Source organism: Haliaeetus leucocephalus, unplaced genomic scaffold (assembly GCF_000737465.1).
Source record: "Haliaeetus leucocephalus isolate CR32 unplaced genomic scaffold, Haliaeetus_leucocephalus-4.0 Scaffold340, whole genome shotgun sequence".
In the NCBI taxonomy this organism is placed as follows: Eukaryota; Metazoa; Chordata; class Aves; order Accipitriformes; family Accipitridae; genus Haliaeetus; species Haliaeetus leucocephalus.
The window spans coordinates 10,195,443-10,213,415 of NW_010972776.1; the positions used below are offsets into that span (position 1 = coordinate 10,195,443).

Consider the following 17,973-nt stretch of genomic DNA (forward strand, 5'->3'; position numbering starts at 1 on the left):
AGCAAGTGTCATGCACCTGTTGTGCATCCTTTGAGCATGGTGCAATTTGGAGGTGCTGTGTTTAAGTTTGTCTGTGAGCAAACCCATTTCCAGGTGTTTGGGGGAACAAACTATGAAGCACAGTCAGCTACTGCCTGGCTGCTGAGGAGCGATGCTGAGTGTGGTCCTGTCAGGGAGGGTGCATGGGGCACCTGTTGGGGTTAGAAAGCCTCACTAGGTAAAAACCCAAAGGCATGATGTGGTCTGTTGAGTTGCTTTTTCAAATTTGACTCACAATGAGTCTAAATGCCATAAATCACAAGCACAGTATTTATTGTGTCATTTTTAATTTTACTACTGCCACAAAACAATAATAAAAACTATGGGCAGCTGGGTATTCTCAAAAACTGAGCCAAGGTAGCGTGACCATTCTGAAACACCTGAATTTCTGTGGGACTGTTCCTCCTTTAAGTGATGGGTTCAGAGCAGCTGGCCACCACACCTTACCTCAAAGACCACATATTTTGTCAATATTCCACTTCTTGCAAGATGAAATATCACTGGTGGAAAGATCTCTAAGCAGGCTTTACATGTACAATATCAAGTGATGTATTTACAGCTGTGCAATAAAAAAACTAGAAAAGGCATTTGTCAGGGAAACAGTGGGCTAGGTAATTTATATTTTGTATGAAAGGCCACTTAGGAACACTTAAAGAAAATCAGCATGATACCTGCTTTTCTGCAGTAAGCTGGTCCTTGTAGTCATACAAACTGACATCCAGTCCAACACGGAGGCAAGAGTAAACTGTCTCGGGGCTGCCAGCAAGAAAAAATGAATCTGTTCACTGAGCGAAGCAGGGCAGAAGCCTGCCTGCACGTGCACAGAAGCATTGCCTGCTCTTCACCGTCGGTGCATGGTGAAGAAGGTGCGGCTGCTGTCTATGCTGGATAACCCTCAGTCTGGTGACAGGCGAAATTCATAGCTAAACGTGGCAGAGAGAAGGAGGATTAAAGGTGTCAGAAGATGCAGCATCCAAACTCGACCTGGGAGATTGGCACTCTGCTCCTTTGCTCAGCATTGTTATCATAAATTGATTGCATCTAAGTGCATCTGCAGTGCTGTCACCAGTGCTCTCCTGGACAGCTTCATCTGCTGCGCATCTGGCTTTCCTTCATAAATGATAGTGGTATTTTATTAGACTAGCAAAAGGTACTTGATAAAAGCAGTCTTAGCAGTGGTTTAGGGAAAGAAAATAAAATAAAACCATCAGCTCTGCTGGGCATTTCATTCGCAGGCAATTTAAGGCAGTGTGCATGGCTGGAGGGTGCCCAAGCAGGACTGCCCCAGCCCAGGGACAGTGAGGGCGGTGGGTTCGGTCGCACAGACACCCCTCTCCACCAAGGCCATGCCAAGGTGAGAGCTCCTCTGCACAAGCACGGCTGGGCAGGGCCCTGCAGCAGCTGCTGTCTGCAAAGCAAAGCTTAGCAAAGGTGGGTGAAACAGGGCTCAGCGCTGGGCTTACCCCATTCACCTGTGGATCTTGGTCAGGATTTGAACCTAGATTTCCTAAAGGTCAGTGTCATCCCTCTCCTGAAACCTGCGAGGAGCAGAGTGGGAGCAACTGTTTTCTTCTTTCTGCCCCGACTTCAGCTGCACACACATTTGCAAGCTCGAACCCAGCTAGAGGGAAATATGCTTTATTAATGGTGCTGATCTGATTAGGCTGGCTGCAGAACAGAGACAAATCTAAACCCTTCCCACTAGTCATTACTATTTCAAAAATATCTCTGTGACACTGTAAACGTCCTTTATATTTTGGCTAGCTGCTTTCCTAGTACAAGCCAATGATTAATTTCTATGTACTGCTCATTATTTTTTCAATTTAGAAACTTGCAGGAATAGTTGTGATAACATTTAAATAGCAAGAGGTGGCTGAACTGTACCAACATTGGTCTGGGAGTCCCTGCTCAACCCGCTGACATTTCAGAAGGACTCTCATTGTCCATGCTGCTCCGCTGTTTCCAACAAGATCACTTCTGTAACTTTTTCCTAGGGACATCTTTTCTTCCCTGACACTATCTTGTGCTTTCTGTAACTCAAGCAACTCTGATGGGTAGATGCAATTTGATCACAGCAAAGCTTGTAGCACACTGGTAAATGAATTGGCATGTTCTGATTTCTCCTTACTTAGAAAATCCTGGCTGCTTCAAGATGGCTGCTAAGCAGAGTGTGCAGGGTATAACCAGGACTGTGTTTTGAAATTAGAAATAGTGATCAGATGGATATGCTCAGTAACCAGTTTTTGACAACATTTTGCAACTTACAGCAAAAAGTTCTGACAAATGTAGCTTTCTGCTTTTTTGGCCAGTTATAGACATACATAAATCTCCCTCCATGATTTCTTCTTGAGATACTTGTAGCTGATAAAGCAGATAATGTAGATACAAATCTGAATGCCTACTTTGTCTGATATCTATGGCTAGTTTGCTATAGGGACAAAGTTCACTCCTCTGGAGAACGGTACAAAGCACCTCTCTGAGACATCGTGTCCCAGCAAGACAAAATATTGAAAGACAGAGAAGGGCTTTGGAAACTCCCCCAAAGGAGAAGGGGATTCATTCAGGGCTGCTTCACATTAATATTCACTGCTCCTCTATATTACATCTTTAATATGTGAACATTTGTAAGTGCTGGCTCTCCAATTCCATGTGTTATATACACTAGGGACAAGATCTAAACAACACCTGCAATGCCAAGAGAGCTTCCCACTCTGTGACTAAGCCCAAAATATTGTGTTAACCATGAAGAATAAATAGTGGATAGCAGTTGCCCATTCCAATCATTGTTGGGAATGCTGCCTTTTCAGTGCTCAGCACTCTGCCAAAATGTTGCAAGAAAAAGAAATATGCTCTGCAGTCATCCATTTTCTTAGCTCTCAAAGCCTTGGCACAATAATTAAGTTATTTCTGATTATTTTGGTCTGCAGGTCCCTTGCACACAGTGCAACAGCTGTGGGGCAGTTATGCACTGAACGCTGCACTTAATGCAGGGAAGAGAACTGCAGTAAAACGTCTGTGGGGAGAGCCCAATGCCAGACATCACTGATCATAAGGATTTCTGGGCTCAGTGACCCGGTTATTCCAAGCCTCTCCAATCTGAAGCTTGGATCCATCTATTGAGCCATGGGATTAATCCAGTGGCTGAATCCTTGAATACATTCCTGCTGCAGACGGGGCTGGGGCCTCCCAAGACTCTGAGCAATTAAAACTCTTCTGATTTCACTTCAAATTCAGTAATGTATTTTTATACACAGTAAGGTGTTGGGCGTAATATAAGAGAACTGAGTATTTGGAGGGAGGGGAAAAGGAAGGAACAGCTAGAAAAAGTCTTTAATAATATTTTAGTCAGAATTTGTTAAAAAAAGGCATATCCTACATGAAATGAGGAGGGTCAAAGCCCAGTATCTGGGACACTGTTTAAAGAAAAAAGACCAGGGTCCTTAATATCTCTTGTACTGCACCATAAGTGTACTGAGTGAGCTCAAACTGACCTCACTGCCCCTCCTTCTACGCAGACTGCATCTTGCACATGTTATTGGAGGGAGTTTCAATGGGGTAGATGCTGTCAATGCGCAGAGCCAATGTTAGGCACAATTTTGAGGCTGTAGTTTCCAATTATCTTCTTATTTTGAATACCTGGAAGTCTATGGAAACCAGACTCAGATTTCAGACTCCGGAGTCTGTAAATCCTTCCATTGTCAATGTTTGGTTTTACATCCAAGACAAGTATAACAGTCTGGGTAATGAAAGAGATGTATCTCTGTAACTATAAGTCCCTTATGTTGTTTTGAAATCCCACTTGTGTGCTATATGCTCCTCCAAAACGCTCTTACTATATTTGTTCATTGTAACAAGTTTTGTAAAAGTATTCCCCATCATTTTCTTTTGTGCTGAATCTGGCAATATCAGCTATTTCACTCTAAAGCCCTGGTTAGAAAACCGGGCATTTCTTTTCTTCTGTGATTTTCTCCACTATGCTTTTCATCTCATCACTGAAATGGAAATATTTTACTAGTTAAATGGGGAAAAAAAGCAGTTAAGGCAGATGCTGTTTCATCATCTGGCTAACACAGAGCTCCTCAGCATTCAGAATGGTGGTTTACTGCCACAAATTAAGTGCACAAATTTTTCATGTGGAAGAAATGATTTCTGAATTCCCTCTGAAACACCATTTCTTCTGTAGCAAGATGAGTTAATGAAGAAATTTACAATTTAGTGTCTGTTAGTGCTATAAAGAAGCTTATCCTGGCTCTCAAAAGTAGTTCTGTATTATTTTCCATTATTTTAAATTCCTTCGGCCATGATTTGGAAACAGCAGCTGCAATCATTCCTGCAGCTGAAACTTTTAGTTACCTACCTCTCTTTGCTCAAGGCAAATGATGCTCTAATCTGACCACTGGGTCTTTAACCAGGCACATGTGCTTTTAGTACTGGTCAAAAGCACTTGCAAAAGGGAGAAGAAAAAAGTTGAGTAAAAGCAGCACTTCTTTAGCTGCCCATCTGGTGGTTCATCCCAGTTGCTCTGGTCCTGTCCTGCCTCGTTGTACTGATGCAGCGGTAAGTTCCCAGTGGTGAAGAGAACCTCTCCGCGTCCAGGCTGGTCCCAGCATGGGAGCAAGGTAAGAAACATGACCCTCAACCTGCTCAGTCCACACTGCAGCGTCAGGGTTTGGTAACCTGAGTGACATGAATTTGGGGTCTTCCAGTGGGGGGCAAGTCATCCACATCCAACTGTTTCTGTGCAGCATAGAGCCCAGCCTTCTCAGCTCCTTGGCCAGCCACTGCCGCTGGGTTTTGATCTGGGAGAAGGAGCTGGTGCCATTCCCCACAGAGATGTGGATGTGTTTTCCAGGTCTGTAACGCAGGAAATGATGCCACTGCACTTGGTTTCTCCTGAAAGGCAGTAAGTACATTCCAGTGCCAAGCTTTTGTGCTTTCAGAAATGGCTGCACCCAGGGATTTTATTGAAAGGAAGAAGACAGATTACATGGGGAAAAAAAATTTTGATTCAGCTTAAAAAGAGAAATTTAATTTTATTTCTAGCTTAGTGCTTTGGAAGTTTTATTTCTGTCTTCTTGACAGCATTCTGTACCGCATTTCTGCCATGTCCTTTCTAACTGGGAAATAATTAGATTGCTAAACTGAATAGTTCAAAGATTATTCTTGACTGCAGTTTGATTTCCTCTGACACAGATAATTCTGTCTCAGGCATCACTAGTGTCAGTAATCTTGTTACATTGGTCCAGTGTTGCACCAACAGGTACCAGGGTTGGCCTTTTCCTTTCTCCAGTGCTTGCATGGCTCAGAAAAGATGCTCCAGCTCTGGCGCAGATCCGGGAAGGAGAGTGATTGCTCTTTGAACCATAGATACGGCAGGTTTCCAAAGGCTAAAGAGAAATGCTAAGTAAATTAACAAGGAGTAAAAAGGAGTAGAAAACAGAAGCAGAAGAATAAAGTTAGAAGACATTAACTGGTTCGAAATCTCTACTCTTTCCTGTTCAGTACATCTGTTTGCAGGGCAAAGGTTGTATGCTCATTGAAAAGGGATTCAAGAAACTTCAGAAATAAATTGAAGCTACTCTTATGACTTCAGAAGCAGAAGAGCTTATTTGAGAGCGTATTTTCCAAAATATAAAGCAATGAATTCCACTCTGTGGTAAAACTATGTATACACCTAAATCTGAAAAGAATAGCAACATTCAAGAAAAACTTTAAAAGATTTTAGAAATGCAGAACATGATGGATTATGAAATTAACTGAATAGAAAAACGCCATTCCCATAAAATATTAGATTCAGGGAAGACACCTCTGTCTGCAACTTGAGTTCCAGAAGCAAGAAATAATAGACGTAATCTAAAGCACCAAATGTACAGTCTTTAAACCAGCGGTAGTTCAGCACTCAAGGGCCCTGCTCTGCAGCAGGATGCTCTCCTGCTGTGCTGCAGTCCCTGCATCTGGCTGGCTGCGTGCAAGCTGGGAAACAGCGAGCCGAGGCACTCATTTTCTACTGTGTTTTTTATAGGAACTTTTCTGATGATGTCAGATTTTTTATTTTTTTTTAACCTACTCATTTATTTACAAATCTGATCTTGGGGCCTGAATTAATCTGTCAGTGTTACTCTTCAACGGTAAGAACAGTTAGACAATTAGCCTACTGCCAAGGGAAATCGAGGGATTGTTGTCATCAGCTCTAATGACAATGCTATATTAAGGATGCTTTAGGAATAAGAAATCAATGAGACAGTGGTTTGAAATGACCCAAGGACTTTCCAACCCAGTGATTTAATAACACGGTGAATAAAAAAAAAATCTTAGCAAATACTAGTGGCCTAGAACAGAATCTGCCCAAAGGATTTTTCTGATATTACTTTTATTTGCTTGTCATAATACATTTCAGCTACATTTTCCCCTTTCTGTTCCATATATTATATTAAAGATGGAAAAAAAAAAGTTTCATATTCAGTTTCAGTTTTTCATGAGCCTTTTTCCTTGTTAGTTAACTAGAAAGGCATTAAAATACAAATATTTAATTAACTGACAGAACAATTTAAGCCAAGTTTGAAAGTGATTCTAACTGTGGATGTGTGCCTGGAGAAGCAACGAGGAGAAAATCCCTTACTTTGAGATGCATTTAAATTTTTCTTTCTTCTCTTTTGTGCAGAGATGAACCTTTTTGATCTCATTCTTTTGTAAAGTAACTCTTAATCAGATAAAATATGAAGATCCTTATCAGAAAGCACTTGGCTTTGACAAGCCTGACAGAATCCTATGTAGCCTGCAACATGGTAATGGCTGGCACTGAAATGAAAAGGACTTGGATAATGAATAAAGAATATTTTAGTAGCATGACTCATAAGTAATACAAAGGCAGCTCTGGCAACGTCTGTACTAATTACAAACTAGTTGCTATGTTGTAACAATCATGGGTATTAAGTGTGTGGGATGCTGAAATGTGTGGGCATCCTACTAAGCTTGATCTCAGTTCCTTGCAACTAAAATCCTGTTTGTCCCAGCTGGAAAGTGGGCAATGTATGTAGGTGCCTAAATATGGACTGAGGGAGACTAAAAGTGTGTAAATTTTTTTTTTTTTTTTTCGATTTGGCCCTCCTGGCCACAAACTTTTTGAGCTGTCAGAAATCATGGAGACAATTACATGCTGCACAGTTCAACAACCAACTGTCCTGTTGCAGTCTGGTGCTCTGGGTCTGCTCCTCATCGCCCAGCACTGCCACAGTGCAGCATTTCCAGACCATCTCGGTGGATTGAAAAGCGTAGTGTTTCCAAGCTATGTTAGCTCTGTGCAGGCAGATGATGCTTGTTTTACCTCCAGGATTTCAGGGCATGAGGTAACGTGGGCTGCTGTGGCTTTGAAAAGCAGAGTTGGGTTCAAAAGGCTGGTAGTAAATCTTGGATGAGCAACTTGGACCTGCATGATGGGAATGTCTGCAATGGGATAACACTGCTGAGCGACTGCCTCTCTAAGGGATGGGCTTCCTAGTCTGGTTAGAGAGGGATGGCCTTAGGCAGTAAGATGTCAATGTGACTCAAACCTGCAATTTAAGGAAGCTGGGCCCAGATGTGGAATTTGCTCCATTTCAATGGTTAATTAATTGGAAAATTATCCAAGCTCAGTTTTCTCTTTCCTTCAAGATTCTTGCTTCCTAAGTTTGGGTGATTATTCCCCTGGGTGCCATTTGCCCTTGCCCACTCCTTGTCTTTCTGTCCTTCAGAGTTAGAGGATTTCTTTCTCCCTTTTCTGAAAGGGGGAGAACCTCTGCCAAGTTTCCAGATGTTTTAGGGTTGTGAAGCATGGTGCATGACTGCACAGAACAGTGCTCAGAAGCTGCTCTGTCTTGACAATATCATGGGAGTGTCTTACAGGTGAAGATTTCTGGATTTATGTGGTGTGTGGTGAGGAAGGCGGTCCCTGTGCTGGGAGGCCTATGCACAGAAGATACATCCATGGCTATTAACTATCCATGGCTACTATCTGATGGTGTTTTAAAAAATCATCTGAAGCATGCCAGTAAGCTGAAGGCTTGCAGACTGCAGCAGAGAAGGAGAATGAAAGATGTGACTAAGATTTTGGGAAGGAGGGGTGGGTTTAGTTTTGGATTAATGTCTCCAGTAATGGAGAATGGAGAGAGGACAGAAAATTCCTCTTGCACTGTGACCACCTTCTCTAATCACGCTAATGCAGCTGTAATGAAAATAACATTTAGCTTGTCATTATTCCCCATGTGATGCTCCCCTAGATTCCCTGCTTTGTTGCCAACATTCTGGTGAACAAAAACAGGGATATTTTTCAAACTTCTCAGTTATAATAGAGAGAACAAGCTGCCAGCAGACTGCGCTAATGCATTTGCTTTGGCACCAGCTCTCAGTTGCTGTATGGCGCAGGGTGCCACAAAGGCTGAGCTGGAGCAGAGCCAGGAGTCTGTGGTGCCCAGCTTTGCTGCTGCCCAGGGACTGGTGAGCAACGGGGGGAGGCCCCGAAAGGCTCAGCATGCCTCGCTCTTTCTTTCCCGAAGCTCTTCATCACTTGGTGGCTCTTTATGCCAGCAAAGCAGCACAGAGGATTTGCAGATTGTGCTGTGAATAAATCATGCTGAAGCCGAGGACGTTGCCTGTTCTCATGTCTGATCACTGTTCGGGTAAAGTAGTCTCCTTCTTGTTTGGCAGGTTCACTATATCACCGCTTGCAATGAGCATTTTTTTAAAGCTAAGCAGAACATACTGTTTTGTAAACTCTACTGTTGAGCACCAACATCTTGTTAGATCCTCTGCAGGTTCAAACTGGCCTGCACTTCCTTCACTATTTCCCCTTAAAAGGGAGACAAACTGAGACCAAACACCAGAATAATTTCCAGCTATTTCTACAAGCATATTTTGACTATATAACCACAAAATCCCCATAACTTTTGTTTTTATGTTTCAAAGAATGCAATTTCCCATATGCATTGAAATGAATATTTGCAACTACAGCAATGATGCAGGTTATTATTTAGCCCCTGAATATACATACAAAGTATCCTGGAGAACGTCTGCTTTGTCCAACACCTTAATCAGGAGCTGAATGTAACGAAAGCTCAACTTCATGTGAGTGAATATTCATAGGTTTGCACAACTGAAATTTTTATATTGTTAATAATCTTAGGAGCACTTACAGTATTTCTTTTCTTCCACAGGCATAATGGGAAGTTTCCCAGGAGAGTCCCTGAATGTAAAAATTGTGAACAATACACAGGATTTTATTTAGAGGATTTTCTGAACAGACAGTAATGTTACAGCCGGGGCCTGTGGTAATAGAGGCACACAAGGATGTCCCCAGTCTCAGTGTGGCTGTCACCTCCACAGCTCCTGTCTGCGTCCCAGCATGGCCCAAGGGCAGGACCTGGGTCACTTTGCCTGCAACTGAGGCTGCTGTGGTGTTGCTCTGACACTGCCAGAGGTGATGAAAACTCTCTAAATCTTGCAATGGGCTGGTGTAACTTGTGTAAGACGGGCAAACCTACTCACAGTGGTGTTTCCAGGGGTTTATAAATGGGGAGAGCCTTTCAACTGCAGGGAGCACTCTCCAAGCAAGAGTCACTGCCACACATGAATCAAGGAAGCACAGAGAGATGGAGAGCGGGAGTTCCCTCCATCACAAATGGCCCTGTGACACCCCAATTTCCACTCACAGGGAGTGAAAAGCAAGCCAGGAGGAAGGAGTGGGGCTCCCAACTGACTTTGAGCTATGGTAAGAAAATGGAGGTGGGGGGACACACATGTTTATAGTATTTTGCCTAAATGTTGGTATTTCCTTGTAGTGCCAAAAATGTGCAAGGAAAGCTGGCAGAACCCACCCCTTTTCACTGGCATGCATCCTTGTGAAGGTGAGCTGTAGACTCACCCCAGTGCCATGTTGATGCTGGAAGACGGAGGATGAGGACAAAGCAGATGTGACCTGCAGACGGGAGTGGGAGGGCATTCAGCATCCTTCTTGCTGCTCTTAGCAACACCCTGGGGCAATCTCATTTCCACACAGCCCTGGCAGAGTCCCCAGGGCCAAGGAAGGAGCTGAGCCAGGCTCAGCCCAGGGGATATCACAGTCCCGTGGAAGGGTTCAGGTAGAACAGGCGGAGGGAGGGAGGATGTGTCAGGACACAGTGTCCTTTGAGTATGACAGCCCCATTGCCTCAAGCTTGTCCTTATTTTGCAGGCTGAGTTGTTTCCAATACCTCACCCAGGGTGCGTGGAAGCAAGATAGAGATTGCTCTTGCATAGTCAGTACTCTGCTAAAAGGCTGCGTGGCAAAGGCAGGTGCTATTATTAACCCCAGTGCCCCCATCCCTCCTACATCATGTGCATCTTCCAGTAGCTCTGCAGCACAAACCCTGCAGGCAGTGGGGACAGATTACTGTGGTTTTGAAGCCCAGTCATAGGCCAGAAATATGTCCAAGAGGTCGCAATGAGGAGAACACACAAACATAGCTGCACAGAATTTGCTTTATATATATTGTTTGAGAAGGTTTAACAGGGGCATAATACATGGCCCTGCAGGCAGCGAGGTGTCGTTTCGATAAACGAACAAAGGACCTGGTGTCCCCATTCAGGAGTGTCTTGAAATGTCTTTTGCTACCAACTCTGTCACGCAAGGTCAGCGCATTAGTGGAGGAATGAGCTCTGCTGTCACCAGCAGCAGAGCTGCCCTCCAGGGAAAGACACACTCCCGAGCAGACCCTGGGACCAAGGGAAGCTCTCTGAAAGGCTCAGCCATTGCTTGCACTCATGTTCTGGGATGGTGAATCTCCCAGCAGAGGCTGAGCCAACCAGGCGCCCTTCACATCTGATGACACCATCACCACTTAACTCCTGCCCCATCAAACATTCCTGTACTTAAATAAGGAAAGGTTGTAACAAGGCTCCAATATTTGCATTCACTTCCAGGTAAAGTTGTAAAGGCTTATTGGTGAGAATTACACAACCCACACCCCAAAGCAGCCTTGCAAGTATTACTTTTTTACAAGTAAACCGGTGCTGTATCCATTCATTGCCAGCATTCATTGCATGTTGGTGTGCTCTGTGTTGAACAGCGATTGCCCATCGTGCACTGTAGTGTGTTTGTGTTTGATTTTGAACAAGAGATGAGAGCAGACATTACCCTAAACATTCACAAAGAAATGTCAGCACAGATGAGGCAGTACAGGGGGAGGGATGGAGGTGGGCTCGGCATAGATCATTTACGTCAATGAGGCATGAATAGCTATTCTGGTCACATCATTCTCAGCAATATTAGTTTAATAATGTGATGCAAATCTTCTCTTTAGCGGTAACCTGTAAATAAAACAAGCACTTCTTATTGGAAATATATTGGCTTGGGAAACCTGGCTGGTAGCTTGCAGTTTTAAGATTTGTTGTGGGACTTGCATTAAATAACCCTGTGGGAAGAGTTGTCCCTATTGCAAGTCCTGCCAAAGCTTGTTTTCAGAAAGTAACCCCCTTCACTGCTGGTGAGGGCAAGAGCCCAGCTGCCTGGGCACCTCGTAATTTCAGAAATACCTGAAACACCTTAGCACCAAGAACCACTGAGCAGCCTTGAATAGCTGATACTTATCCAGCCCAAGGTGAATTCTGTATTCCTTTCATGTATAGTGCAGCTGTACTGGTGATGGTATTCAAGGACTTTAAGGTGACAGGTGTGTTAGGTTAAAACAACAAATCTCTTAAAAGATGGTTTCTGAGGCCTTTGGTTTCTCTGTAAATTCCTGTCTGCCTTTGCTTTCTGCAGCTGCCTTTAATTCTGAACTGCTGCCTCAGCTTTGCTTTACAATCAGCTTTGGCACAGAACAGATGTGATACAGCTGCATTACAGACTATTGAACTTACTTATTCCTGGGTAAGTTACTCAAATTCTCTGCAGGTAACCTCCCACGGTTCCTCCTCAGCATGCTGCTTCCTGGGTGGGCTGCGTGGGGCTGGTTCTTGCATCTGAAGATAGCTTAATGTACACAATTTATTTTTGCTGTTTTGCTGGGGTAATGTCAGATACTTGCCCAGTCTCCTTGTCTGAAACACTGCTCACTTCACGTGTTGTATATTTTTTCTTGTCTGCAGGCTTTGGTGTCATGATTTCTCTTGCCACAATCATTGCATATGACTTCACATATGAGGCTTTTTTCCATTACCATATTTTTTGCCAATGTACCAACAAGGTTTCCTTTCCAGTTTGTTTATCTTCTCTTCTATACTTTTTCAGGTGTTGTATTGACTTTGTGAGGTGCTAACAGGCTTGTATTTTCAAGCTTTCCTTATACTTCTTGGAAAAATCAATTTTTTTGCCTGCTTCTCTTAGACTCTGCATCTGGACACAAACTTTCCCCGTAACGTATACCGTGGTAGATCTGGCCTGGCTTCTCATGTTGGTCTTCTCCCACCATTTATAGGAAATTTCTTAATAACTCAATGGCAGAGAAGGCAAAAAGCTGTCTGGTCTTAGCTGAGTGTACAGTTGTGTGTACCAGAATTAGCTGGATAACACCATTCCCTGTCTCCTCTGCGGGAGATCATGGCTGGATAACCAACAAGGCAACTATCAGAAGCAAAGTACTGTTGATGCTTAGACTCGTGGTTGTACAACCTGGGTAGCAGAGAATAAATTCTTCGGGGAAATCAATGATGAAAGAGCAAAGGAGCCACATCAGTGTTTCACTTGGTGTTAGAGGAAGTGGGTTGGCTTGTGGGATGAAAAACACTGGAACTGGGACCAAAAATTGAGTCAGGGGACACAAGAGTAGGCAGTTACTCGTTCTCTATTAAGAGCCTTCATTAAAAAAGCCAGTTCTGTCTGTGATATTTGCTGACATGGAAAATCTAAGCTGCCAGGTGTCATCTTAAAACTTCCTATTCCAGCTATCATTAAGGAAAAAAAATCTTGAACACACTAGGCTTATGTCTCAACTAGTGAGACATCTGAAAAAGGCACACGTAGTTAAGAACAACGCTTTGAATTTCTGTAATACCCGGGATAATTTTATCAGAGAGGGATTTATGTGGTGATGCATTACATTAGCCTAGTGCTGTGCAAGACATATGGAAATTAGTGATGGATTAGATTTCAGAAAGCTTATAAAAAGAGACTTGCAAGACCTTTAACCTTAAAATCATTCATAGCTGAGCAATCCATTAAAATAAGTATTGAAGTAATCCTTGGCCTGTACAGTAGTAAGAAATATGCTAGTGATTAATGGGTTTTGGTTACTTTCTTAAAAGTTTAATACATATCTGTACAGAAAATATCTCTCATAATGGCAGCCACAAGACCTCACTCTGTTGTAAGTAAACTTAGATGTAGAGCTGTGAAAGTTGCATGTGTTTTTTGCTAAGAGCCCATAAACTTTGCTAAGAGCTGGATGCACTGCCAAGGCCCTTTGCAGCCTCCCCGGTGTCTGCACCGCAGCCTGACACAGACACGGTTGCTACCAGCAGCCTAAGATACCTTCTGCAAGGGAGACCACACCATTTGGGCGGTTTGCTTCATATTGTTGCAGCTCATGCACAAAGGTCGCGTGAATGCGCTTTGGCTTTGCTTGGAGATGCACGGTGCTGGCCAAGTCCCCAGGCAGTGGTGTCTCATGTGTGGCACACTCAGGGGTCCCCAGGTCTTGTGGTGCCAGCGCTGGTGTTTCACACTCATGCACATCCCCGGCTAGGTCAGGGCTCGGTTTTACCCGTACAGTGGTTTCCTCAGTGTCAGAGCAGATTATTCTGCCAAGGCAGCGATCTGACAGTCTTGTCTACACTGTTTTATGGAGCCTGGCTGCCTAGTGTCACCTAGCATAATTTTCAGGGCTGGAAATAGAAGCTTAATGGTGGAAGTGCAAATCAGATTTTCTTGTTGGACACTCATAGCACTGGCAGCGCGTGGGGCTTGCTGACTCCGCAGGGAACAAGATCACTGTAAAAAGATTCATCACCAGTGATGAGTGCTGGAATATATATGTCTGCACAGAAAAACATTGCCAATGGTCTGCATTTTGATCTGGTGGTGAGAGGCTTAACGCTGCAGAAAAGGAATTTATCTCGTAATGTAAAGAAAATTCACTTCCGCTGCGAACTTGCCTTATTCTCCGTGGCTCCTTTTGCTACCATTGTTAAATGCCAGGTACGAAGCAAGGCAGGCTGGCAGCATCATTTTTTATCAGCAGCGTTGGATGTACACTGGAGAACTGCAGCCTGTCGAGTGTCACGGGCAGGACTGTGGCCAGGCCAGCGTGGGCGTCCCTGGCCTCACGGGGCAGCCCTTGCTGCCATCCCACGCTGAGGGGCTCCTGCAAGCAGCTACAGTGTGAAAATGATCTGACAGTGTCACTGGCCTCCCCTAAAGGGAGAACAAGGAGGAGGTGGTAGCTATTCCCATTCAGGTCACAGCACCCAGCTGAGCTGTACCCATACCAGAGAAGAGCAGGTACATCTGTCTCCCCCTTTGCAGCTGGGCACAAAGCAGAGGTGTGCTGCACCAGGCTCTGTATCTGCACAGCTCCCGCAGAAGCAATGTCACCTGTGCAGTACCAGCCTGCCAGGGACCACAATCATGCAAGGGTTAGAGTTTATCCTTTGTGAGATGAGCTAGAAATTAATCCCTTTACAGTTTTGCTGGTAGAACAGTCTTCCATTTAACAAGCTCTAACAATAATTTCTGTTCTGATATGGGCCTTCAATTTGATGTACACTTGTACACTTGATGCATGCTTTCTGTTCTTTTTAAAATAATTCTCCAACTCATCCACCTGCTTCTGACATGTTACCTTAGTTTAAATAGGGATGTGCTGCTAATTCCAGTTGCTGCCTATTCAGCACAACACATTGTTTCATGGTATTTTCCATCACTACCACAAAAGCTATTTGTTTTATCATTGCAAGAATTGCATTAGCTCTGCTGACCAACAAAGGCCATTACCTTTGGCTGCAGCGGCTGATGGAACAAATGAGGAGACCATCAGTGTGCGTCACACAGCAACTCTGAGAGCTTGCTTTGCCTCCCACCTTTCTCTTCCAGATGTCAGGTGTTAGTGAAATGTGCCAGAATTTCAGAGTAGTAATCACATCAATTTGAGCAGAGAACAAGCTGTCATAATTCACTGTACTAATGAAAATTATGATGACACCACAACAGAAATCCTTGCCAACCTAATCATCTCGCACCACCATAGCACAAAGTTATTTAAAGACTAATGTTCTTAGTAGCATATACAAGCTTAGGAACAATTTCTGAAGGTGATTAAACACCAAAGCGAAGTGGAGTTGTATGGAGAATTTAGTTGTTGTTTGGTGAGCATGCATTCCTCTAAGCACCAGCATTATTCCTACTGTATTAGAGAAAACAAGTTCAATAAAGCATGATGGAAGAAAAGGTGGGGGAAAGTAATTTTTGGCCAGAGAAGTGCTGGGCATTCAGTGTTGCTGTCATGCAGCATTTCACCAGGAAAAGTGTAAATGGGGATGCATACTCAGTTTGCTACCACGGAATTTCCTCACTGTGGGTCATAAAGTTAAATTAATTGGGGAAAAAAAAGGATTAAAGAAACCTTCTGAGGAAGGAGACATGACTCAGACTTTCTGTGGTATATTAGTTTAGTACCTGTGCAAAGGGAAAAAGAAGGAATTTGTGCGTTCCCTCCATCCCTAACATATAGTCATCACCATGTGCAATAAATACATGTATTTACTTCATCACCTTTTGGGGGGAGTGTGTGGAGGAAAGAATCCACAAAGGTTTATCGGGGGAAAAAAAAACATGAATTCAAATTAGTTTTAGGGAGCTGTAAGAACTAGTTTGTGTGATTTGATCTACTTCAAACTCTATCCCCAGCGGTGACTCATGAAACAGAATGTCAAACTATAGTAAATCCAAGGAATAGATACAGCATTAAAAGACTGAAGGAAAGCCAAAATGAATGTGAAAGTGGGCAGTCAAAAGGAAAAAGAACAAACAGGGAGGCTGGTGGGAGGATGGAGGGGGACCAAAGGGAATCTGAGGCAAGGAGGTGAACTGGGAACGTGACTATGACGGATTCCACATAAATCTTCCCGTATTTCATTATATATTCTCTACTACCTTATTTGGAGGTATTGTTTCTCAAAAGAAATTTGAAAAAACTCTTTTGAAGGAGGAATGGGTGCCTCAGGCGAGCAAAGGGAGAAATGTGTTTGGATCAGTTCCTCCTTGGCTTGTAGACAAGGACAGGGGAATAATACTTGGGAAGTGTGGTAATTCGCAACTTGTGCTTGCCACTCAACTAAGCATCCAATTCCTATGCCTCTGTGATGTCCAGAAATACAATATCTCACATCAAATTCAAGGCACTGGTAGTACTTTTTCCAGAGGAAACATGGCCTGTGGTCTTGCAGAGGGCCTCTGACAACCCAGTGCCAGCAGCCTTGCAAGTTTGTACAAGTTCTTGGCTTGGTGCTACCCTGGGATGAACTCGCATATGCTGGGGAAAGGGAGCTGAGCAGCCACTACCATAATAACCTCAAAAGAGGAGATGATGACTGAATACTGAAAAGAAAAACCATGGAAATCCACAAATTCAGGCTGGGCTGCTGATGAGGAAAGGCTCTATGTCTTAGCAGCTCTCAGCATCCTGCTCTTGTTTGACTTTGCAGGCCACCATTCTCATTGCACATATACTCAGAGCTGCTTGCAGTCAGCCTATGTGTTCTGATTTCTGACGAAAATGAGACATTTGCAATCAGCCGAGCTTTGTCTCCCCATGCATATCCCTGGCCATCCTCTAATGAAGTATGACAGTATGGGTTTCCATCAGCTGAATTTCACTGGACTACAGGACTACTTGTCTATACAGCAAGGAAAACCTGCAAGCCCCGAAGGCACAGCTAGCTTGGTTAGGAGAATAACTCTGCAGATAGCTCAACCCTCTCAGCTCTGCAGATATTTCTGCAGATCCCTCACAAAAAGATGCTCCAACCGTCACTCTACAGCCACCTACCTTTGTTGCTGCTCCCTATATCCAGGCAACCTGTGCGTCATCAGCAGTGTAAGAGGGATTTCTGTGTTACCTAGAGTAATGAGAATTGCTGCTACTAGTTTGAAACATAAGCCAGATCCGTGCAGAGCCAGCACAGGTTGCTCTGTCCTGCATCCCCCAGTATACCCAGGTCCAGGGCAATGACAATGGCTCTTCTCAGAGTCATTCTCAGTCCAAGATATCTCACCAAGTGGGAGAAACAAATACAAAGGCAGCTTCAGTGGCTTCAGACCTGCTCAGCTGTGTGCCCTTTGAGCAGCTTGTGGATACTGGAGGACTGACTGCATGCACATGATAAGCTAAGCACCTGTATTTATAAGGCATGAGGGCTCTTTCTATTGCATAACATACTAAAGCATTTACTGTATATTTCTCCCTATTGATCTAGAATCACTTATTGCCTTTCTTGGGATTTTAAGCCTCTCATTCAGTTGAGGCAAAAAGAATATATCTTTCCAGTGCAAAAAGGCATTAAATTGTCAGTAAGGTTGTTTTGCTCATGCTAGAGTCTCCAAGAAATGCCTGTGCGTGCCTGGAGCCAGCACTCACAAGGCTGGTAAAGAAGCAGTGACAGCACGTAGCTGTGCTGCACTTTCTGTGTGTGAGCGTGAGCTCCAGCTTCTGGCCTGAAGTGCCATCTGTCTGATCTGAGACCCATTAGCCACAGGGAAAAACTTACCAACCTGTACAGAAATTTTTGGAAGACGAGTCAGTTAAGTATCAGCCCATCCGCTGTCTGAATTGCTGAACTCTCTTACATGCTGGAAATCTCCCCTCTGGGAAAATCCTAGGATTTAACCAAGAAAGAGGTGAAGGATGTGTTTTGATTTTAAAGAGGACAAGAAGGAAATGTAAATTGGAGAACTCTTTCAGAAGAGCATCGGATATATGATGGTGCTTT

General features: G+C 43.8%; 1 protein-coding gene across 1 annotated transcript in view; it reads right to left on the reverse strand.

The window, feature by feature from the left end:
- Positions 1 to 17,973, reverse strand: part of LOC104834850 (protein FAM162B-like) — a 104,702-nt gene that overhangs the window by 17,173 nt on the left and 69,556 nt on the right. Inside the window, exons 6-7 of the transcript XR_774666.1 lie at positions 5,276 to 5,439; positions 4,397 to 4,932 (exon numbers count right to left, since the gene is read on the reverse strand). The gene's annotated coding sequence lies outside the window, so the exon portion shown is untranslated. The remainder of the gene's footprint in view (positions 1 to 4,396; positions 4,933 to 5,275; positions 5,440 to 17,973) is intronic.